Below are 10,023 nucleotides of genomic sequence, written 5' to 3' on the forward strand. Positions count from 1 at the left end.
ACGAAACGGTTACTCTTCAGGCTCGTGATTCGATTGAGATATCAAGTAATGAAGATGACCTTATAAATCTGGTTAACAATACTAATCATGTGGTTCAATCCCCTTTGCAGAAAACACTTTCGAGAAGCATAAATGAGCCACGTTTTAGTTCATGCACTAATAATGGAACCATCCATGAAAGACGAATGCTACAGATAGATGAACTAGACGAATGGCAGACTTATGGCAAGGAGGAGCAGAAGCAACACCATGTCGAGTTTAATGATAGAAACAATCAATTCAAGGTTGGGACCAAGTCTTGTTAGATGAAAAGGACCCTCGAATTATCACTACAGAGCTCAATGCAAATGGCGCAACTCCTTTTACGGTACTCAATGTCTTTCCATACGGTACAGTCGAGGTAACTCATTCTCATTTCGGCACTTTTAAGGTAAACAGTACTCGACTTAAACCTTATTTAAATAGAGGAAATACAGCGAGAAAGAGGAGTCTCGACTCCATGATCCACCGTGACCATGTGAATGAGAGGTAAGACGAGCTTATACTCTAAATATGCGCTTCTCGGGAGGCAACCTGAATGTTAACACTACTTATTTTCTTAACATTATTTCATGATTTTTTTAAAAATTAATTAATTTTCAAAATCTAATTTTTTTTTTGTGTTTTTGACCCACATGGCCTGGCCACACGGGTGTGTGGGATCTCACATGGGCATGGGAGAAGCGAAGGAAAACACACATGGCCTGGTGACATGGCCGTGTGGGGACACATGAGCATGTCCTAGGCCGTGTGAAACCTAAAGCTAATTTTTTTCAAAGTGAAAGAGTTACACGGCCTGGCTACACAGGCATGTGGGATTTCACATGGGCATGGGAGAAATAAAGGAAAACACACACGGCCTGGTGACATGGCCATGTGACCTACACGGCCTGGACACATGAGCGTGTCCATGGCCATGTGAAAACTGGGTTAATCACCCCAATTTTATTTTATTTTATTTATTTTTATTTTACTAATTAATTAATTAATTAATTATTCTTATACTTATATTTTTAAATTTTTTTTATATTTTAATTTTTATATACTTTTATTATTTTAATTTTAATTTTAATTTTGCCATTTCTATTTTTTTCTTTTTTCTTTCGTATTTTTTTCTTTTTACTATTATCATTACAATTACCTTTTAAGTTTATTGATATTATTGAGTTTATTATTATTACTTATTATTATTATTATTTTATCTTTCTTTTTAATTTTGCTTTAGTTGTTTTATTTTTTTTTCTCTTCAACTTATTTTCATTATTATTTTTTGAAAGATTTATGATTGTTTCTAATCAAGTTATAACCCCTTAATTTTCTTTATTATTTGTGTTTATTTTCTTGTTAGTTTGCTCGGAATCATGAGTTACATTTAAATTTAACTGCAATTCCGTTTTTCACTATTTTGAAGATTTCATCCAATATTCAAGGCAGTTTCAGTTTTCTCCCTCTCTTATGATATTCTGTTTATATTGTGATTATATATGTTTGTACATTGAGGATAATGTACATCTTAAGTGTGGAGGAGGTTATCTATAGAATTATTAGAAAATCCCTGAATTATATACCTTGTATTTAAGTAATTTTCTCATATTGCTATTAGAATGAATTCTTATTGACTTATGATTATCATTTATGTGTTTTAGCTTAAATTCATAGGTAATTATGCATTGATTGTTTAAACTTTAAGACACTAGAGAATCAAGCATGATAAGTCTATTTTCAGAATTAAAAATTTTAGGTTGTTTCCCTAAATTGAAGTATTATCTTGAAGTTTGAAATTTACAAGATTAACATCAAAAACCATAATTTTTGTGAGATTTTGAGCCTTTAGAGCATACACTTTTCTTGCTCACTCTATTATTGGTTATGAGTGTGTCAATACTGATTGGTTATTCTAGAACTTGCTTCGATTATACATGTCGAGACCACACATTTGATTTGATTTACTGAGATGATAAAGGCACCTAGGTTTTAACCCACTTATCCCATAAGCCTATCTACATAATTAACCCTTAGTGAACCCCCTTTAAGCCTAACAAACCATTTCTTGATTTACCCTTTAATATTAACCCATAACTTTTTTTGATTAATTGAGAATTGTTTCCCGTTTTATTGACTCCCTTTTTGTTGAGATTTGATTTGGTTAGTTGCTTAACTATGTTCTTTTGTTTCAGTTATTAAATTTTCTCTTATTATCTATTGTTCTCCAAAAAAAAAGTGAAATAAAAAAGTGAAAAAAATACATTTATGTTGAATTATTACTAGTTCTATGTTTTTGAGCTTAAGTAGTTAATTCCATATTCTGAGAAGAAGCTCGTGTTATAATAATTTCTATTGATGTCATTATTCAGTATTAGTTTATTTTTCTAGTTAGGTAATTTATCAATTCGATCTCGATCCTAACCTTTTTTTTCAGCCTTATCTACACCTTTAGCCCAAGCCTCATTACAACTCTTTAAAGACCTTTTGATTTGTGTATCATATCATTCTATAGTGGTGGAGATTTGATTTTCATGCAAGCCTATGGTAATGACTGTTCATAATTGACTTTTGAGTGCTAATTTTTTAACCTTAAACAGTTTGAGTGATTTGAGTGAATCTTTAGTGAGGATGTAAAATCTTGTCGATTTTGAATTAAAGGTAAATACTTAAATAAGGGGAGATACCTATGTTTTCATGTCTTAAAAAAAGTGTGACTTGGATTGTTTGAATCTTTAGGGCTCTTTTAGTTGAATTTTCAATGCATGATTATTTTTGAATTATTTTGAAGCATTATTGAAGACAATTATAAGTTAATAAGAATTAATTTTAATTGTGAATTGAGGATTTTGCTTGAAGACAAGCAAATGCTTAAGTGTAGGGATATTTGATAAACCATAAATGTAACATATTTTAATCCCATTCTTAATGCGTTTATGGAAGATTAATGATGTAAGTTAGTGAATTTGATGCTTCTTATCCCTTAAATTCATGTTTCTATACTTAGGAGAGCATTTAGGATCAAAAGGAGCGAAAAAGGGGCCAAAATCGGAGTTTTCAGGATCCACACGGGCAGGCCAAACACCCATGTGATCTACACGGGTAGGCCACACGCCCATGTGTCAGCCCGTGTCGATATCTCTCCCTGTTTCCCAAACACTCAAAAAAGCCAATTTTTAGGGTTTTTGAGCATTCAAAAATCTATAAATACATACTAGAAGAAGAACTAAGGGGAGACGCAGAGCAGAAAGTAGAAATTACTCGAAAAAAACCGTTAGAATCATTTTAGAAGCAGATCCACGTCAAGATTGAAGATCTCTATTCAAATTTCTCTCGGAGTTTATTTGGGTTTTTCATGTCTTGTTGTTTTTTTAAATTTGAGATGTCTTTCTTTTATATTATGAACTAAATTCCCTAGATACCTGGGGAAGATGAAACCTAAGATGGACCTTATTATTTAATATTCTGAATTTAATGATAAATACTTGTTATTGTTCTTAATTATGTGTTATTAATTCTTGCTTTAATATTTTTAGGATATTATTCCAAGTTTGATATGCTTATTCAATGGAGCAAAAGTCCCTGTTTAAGAGTAGATCTCACATAATCAAGCAGAGTTGCATGCAACCCTAGAAATAGGGCAACATAAATCTACCGGATTAGAGTCAAATCTAATAAGGGAATCCATAGATCGAGTTAATATGACAATAGGGGTTTTAATTAGAAAGAGATTTCAATTAATCAACCTAGAGACATTTGTTCTTAGTCTCAAAAAAGATATTAACATAAATTAGGGATTTCTACAGATCAAGACAAGTGAATAAATCGTTTGATTCAGACTCAGAATAATAAGTGAAGTCTAGGTGGATTCTTCCTTGGGTATTGCCTTTATTATTGGTTTATTCGATTATTTCCCTCACTCTCTGTCATGTGTAGTAGTTAATTAGTTAGTTAATTTTAAATTAAAACAAATCCCTTATATTTTTAGGCTAAATAAGAGAAAGATAGTTAATGCTAGTACTTTTAGTCCTTGTGGATACGATATTCTAGATTTACCATAGCTATACTACCATTCGATGGTGCGCTTGCCTCAGTCGTGATCATAGTCTAGTTTAGTGATTCATAAAACGATCATCAGTGCTCTCAATTCTCCATGCAAAACCTATATAAATCTCTCAATATATAAGTGTTTTCAAGGCTTTCTAACGTACTAAAGATCAATTGTAATTAAATCCCTACTAAATAATAGGTATAAAATAGAAATATACAATATACTAATAAAGACTAATGTAAAGTGTATTGTTGGAGATTCGTTCTTTAATGGTATCTTCAATGCTATTCCAGTCCAATTTCCATAATCCAAGGGATCTAATTGCTTGATACAATTCAATCTAATCTTTAAGGAAATTTTATTTAAATGGATTAGTCTTGAAGGTCAGGCTTGCATACCTCCAGAATATCAATTTTATTTCAAAGTAGAAAGATTTTGTTTCAATAAATTGCCAACTTCAAATATGGTGTAACACCCCTCGCTTGACCCGATCATCGAGTCCAAACTATAGGATGTTACATTCATTTCCAGAACAACTACAATCAATTTACAGTAAAATATTCACATGCATAAGTAATTCAATGCCAAACATATTCGTTTATGGTTAAACAATCAAAATCGAGCTTACAAAAGCTCTTTTGTTTACTCGAGCATGAAATATGACCAAATTGCAAAGTTTTAAAGATTAGGGTCGATGTCATGATGTCTCATCCTCCATGTGTGACGTCGCTAAATAGTTTCTTGAGTCGTGACCTTAAGCCACTCGACGTTGCAACGAGAAAGGTTGCTTGTCAGGAGGTGGACTCAGTTTTTTGTAAAAATGAACCATTTAGTACCTATTTCAAGCCTTCCACCAAACCTAATTAATTTGTGCACAAAATATTAACTTCACATTATTCAAAACATGCCCAAAATCATACAAAAAAACATATAAAAACAAGTCAATTAATCATTTCAAATCAAACTAATTCAATATAGGTTCAACCTATTACCAAGCTAACCATTTCCATACAATCAATCAAATGTCATTCAAACAAATCAATGTAACTCTTCAAATAACAATCTTACCTTTTTTATAATGCATTAAAGCTTTCCATTTTATACATATGTGAACATTATATACCTTATTGATTTAATGGCATTAAAACTGAATCAAATCAACCAATACATATCTCAAACATATAAATCAAACTTAAGTAAACTATTGTTTTAACTTTCCACATTCATCAAGTATTGCTAATTCGTGCATTAACCAATTCACTTTCCATGAACAACATGAGAATCATCATATACCAAATCCATCAAAAGTTACCAAAGTCATCAAGACTTGTATACATTTAAGTACGTATCAAGATATCTATATACATGCCACAACCTTAAGTTAAAAATAATCAAATAGTTACCGATTTGGTGATAGGATAATGTGAAAGTTGAGTCGATTCGGCTTGACATGTTTTTCAAGGTGACGATTTACAAGAAAAAGGGGAAAACAATGGTGTAAGTATATATGATGCTTAGTAAGTTCATAGGCATTGAACAAAAACTTACATTATCTTTCAATCAAACATAATAAGTTATTAAGCTTGGTATAGTTTGTTATACCTGGAAAACCATATATTCATAAGGTGAGTTTTATCTTGTAAATAAAACATATAATACCATAATAACATGTCATGTCAATTCATGTCATCTTGATTAACAATATCAAAACAAATTCAATCATGGAATGAAACATTTGTATACATGCTAATGTCATTTCTTCAATACATTGTTCAAGTTCAAATTCAACATTTCACAAGTGAATATCAAGATCATTATGTCTCATTTCAATTTCTCAATTCATGTAATTTGTTTTACCCGATGAACAATAGTAAACGGACTCGGATACACATGTATCTCGATTACACCAATTGCTTGTCCAAGCTAAGTATACTCATGTCAGGTTATTAATACAGGCTAAATCTTTATAACGACACGTCTAATTGCTTGTCACAGTTGAAAATATACATGTCAGGTTACTCGTTCGGGCTAAACCTTTAAAATGACATTAGTTTATTAGTCCAGGTTAAACATGTGTCACATATATCTTCAATTCACCAATTGCTCGTCCGAGCTGAATATATATCCGTGTTAGGTTACTAGTCCAGGCTAAACCTTTATAACGACACATTTGATTGTTTGTACAAGCTGAAGATACACATGTTAGGTTACATGTCCAGGCTAAACCTCATCAGTAGTTCATTCCAACTTAGATTTAGGATTTTTTCTAGTTTTAGTTTCAATCATAGGTGCTTAACTTCCAGTGAGAATAGAGCATCATGTCTTTTCTTCAGTTGACTTGATGTAGGGTTTTACCATTGTCTTCTAATAGGCTTAGTTGCCACTGTCTAACATAGGGGGACGAGTCGTCAAAGATCTTTCCATATCTAGCCATCAACAACACCATGAAACATCACCAAATACATCTAGTGGGCTCTAATATTAATTTTTTTAATCGAATAGTTGCCAATTGCTTAGAAAATAAAGTTCATTGCCATTGTAATGAACAAACTAAAAAACAAAGTAAACAAATAACATACATGATTATTTGCACAGTTTAGTTTCTGATAACGTCACAAACTAACTAAAATACGACAAAGGCAAGCGCACCTATCGAATGGTAGTATAGCTATAGTGAGTTGAGAATATCGTATCCACGAGGACTAAAAGTACTAGTAGTTACTATCTTTATATTATTTAGCCGAATAAATTGAAGGATTTGTTTTAAAATCAAATTTTAACTAAACTAATTACTTAGTGACAGATAGCGAATTGGGAAAATAATCGAAGAAAAACTTATGAGAGAGACAATACCCAGGAAAGAATCCACCTAGACTTCATTTATTATTCTAAATCTTAATTAAATGATTTGATTAATTAAAAATATTTTTCTAATTAAAACCCCTATTGTCACATTAACTCGATCTATGGATTCCCCTATTATATTTGACTCTGATCCGGTAGATTTATGTCGTCCTATTTCTAGGATTGCATGCAACTCTACTCAATTATGCCAGATCTACTCTTAAACAGGGACTTTTGCTCTACTGAATAAGCACATCAATCATGAATTAATATCCTGAAAATATTAAACATGAAGGTAGGTAAACATAATTGAGATTAAGAACAAATATTTATCATGTAATTCAGAAAAATCAAATAATAAGATCTGTCATAGGTTTCATCTTCCTTCGGCATCTAGGGAATTTAGTTCATACTTGGAAAGAAAAATATCTCAAAAATAGGAAAAAAAAACATAAAGAACCCCAAAAACTTCTAAAGAAATTGAATGGATATCTTCAGTCTTGAAGGAGGTCCTGCTTTTGAGTTGAGTTTGTCTCAGTAATTTCTGCGTTCTACTCTGCGTATCCCCTTTTAGGTCCTCTTCTAGTGTGTATTTATAGACTTTAAAATGCTTAGAAACCCTAAAAATTGGGGTTTTTAGCGTAATAGGGAAGCAGGGTGCGAAATCGACACGGACTGGCACATGGGCGTGTAGCCAGCCGTGTGGCTCACATGGGCCTGTGACCAGCCTGTGTAGAAATGCCCAAGCTGTGTGGATCCTGAAAACAGCTCTTTTTGCCTAATTTTGGCTCATTTTTCACTCCTTTCGCTCCCCTATACTCACCTAAGTATAGAAACATGAATTTAAAATATTAGGAGCATCAAATTCACTAATTCATATAATAAATCATCCAAAAACGTAATCAAGAAAAGGATTAAAAACATGTTACTTTTATGGCTTATTAGTTTCTCTACGTCTACAAAGTCTAACTCAGTGTGTAAATCAATTATCTTTAATCGCCAATACAACAAGTGATTTAAGTTCTATCACACTCTCGGTATAGCAACCTCGATTTTGTATCTCAAGACCTAAATCATTCACCTTTAAGTTCTTCCCCTGAGAACTTAGGCAATAAACAAATCGTGATTACTCTTTCAAATGCACTCAACAAGCACTCCACAATGAATAGAGTAGTGCATGCAATTCTATATGCAAAAGCTATTCAAGTCCCTCAATATATAAGAGTTTTCAAGACTTGTTGACATACTAGAGATTAATTACAATCCAGTCCTTATTAAACAACAATTATAAAATAGCAAAATATAATATACTAATAAAGACCAATGTAAATTGAATTGTTGGAGATTCGTTCTTTAATAGTATCTTCAATGTTATTTTGATCCGATCTCCACAATTTGATTGCTTGATCCAATCTTCAAGGAAAATTACTTTAAATTGATTGGTCTTCAAGGTTGAGCTTACATACATCCAAAATATTAACATCGAACAATAAGTAGTTGAATTTCACTATGTTAATAGCTAAAGTTGACAATCACCAAATGAATTGGAATTCTTTTTTAAGCAAATCCGAATAAGTTGCAAAACACGTGAGTAGAGTACAAGGTGTAGCTGCGTATGCCTTGTAGTTTCAAAGATGCCCCATTTAGATGTGAAATCTAATTCCTCCCAACTTCAAACACAACCAAACACTTGAAAATAATAATTTGTTAATTAAGATTGTTGGATTATTTTGGTGGGAATTATATACTCATAAATGTCATTCAGACCGGACCACAGGCTTGGCAAGTGGGTGGCTACAAATAAACCGCCTGCTAAGGCTACTTTCAGATGATGGGAAAAGACAACGGAAAGGAACCAAACGTGTTCAACAATGGCTTCGTATATTTCATCCCCCCAAATAAAGGCTTCTTATCTTTTATGAATATTCTGGACTTAACTCTCTCAAACAAAAACTCTACTTCAAGAATTTAAGGTATATACCCTTTTTCTCTAGAAAACTATATATATAATTTTTTATATCTAATAAATAATGTGTCTGGCTCGTTAATAGTGGCCGATATGAGTAGCTGAAGAGACTAATTAGTATTGAAATTTTTTTAATTCAAACATACTAATCTAGCTTATTTTTTATTAGATAAGTTAGTCTAGTTCAAACAATTTAATTTATTTTCATATAAAACAGAAATTTAAAAATTTAATTCAAATAATAAAATATGACTAAAATTTAAACTAAAACTTTTACTAGTTAGTACTTGGTAAGACAAGCTAACAAACCTTGACTTTAATTTAAATTCATTGGAGCAATTTAAGACTTTAAAAATCTCAGAAGTGGGGGGGGGTGGAATTTTAATTAATTTTCCCTATCATACTGCCCAGCTTAATAAGATTATGGTTTTGGTTTTATGCAATAAACCTGTTTTTTTCGTGCTTATTATATGTTAAGGCAAGTTTTGACCATAGTGATTTTAACAATCATCATTATATTTGTAACTAGTCAAATTTCACAACTTAATTTAATTGACATGTTTAATTAAAATATTTTAGTTACTTGCTTGTATTTTTTTTGAATTTTATGCAATTAAATTTGTGATTGTATTAAATTACGGGGATGACTTGATGAAGATTTGTCTCAATCCTTTATATCCTAAGTATTTGATTTGATGAGATTTGAGCAGATCAAGATTGATTAAATATTACTTTGTGAAGATAGATTTATACTCTAAATATAATAGCTTTATTCAACTGATGAGTCACTAAACTAACTAAAATTACGAAAAAGGCAAGCGCATCTATTGAATAGTAGTATAGCTATTATGAGTCGGAAATATCGTATCCACGAGGACTAAAAGTACTAGTAATTACTATTTTTTTATTATCTAGTCAATAAATCGAAGGAATTATTTTAATCTAAAATTAACTAAACGAATTACTAAGAATGCAACAGAGAGCGAATTGGGAAAATATTTGAAGAAAACCAATGAGATAGACAATATCCAGGAAAGAATCCACCTAGACTTCACTTATTATTTTGAATCTGAATTAAACGATTTATTCACTTGTGCCTTGATCTGTAGAAATCCCTAAATTATGTTAATATCTCTTTCGA

The sequence above is a fragment of the Gossypium hirsutum genome, chromosome A05, assembly GCF_007990345.1.
Source record: "Gossypium hirsutum isolate 1008001.06 chromosome A05, Gossypium_hirsutum_v2.1, whole genome shotgun sequence".
In the NCBI taxonomy this organism is placed as follows: Eukaryota; Viridiplantae; Streptophyta; class Magnoliopsida; order Malvales; family Malvaceae; genus Gossypium; species Gossypium hirsutum.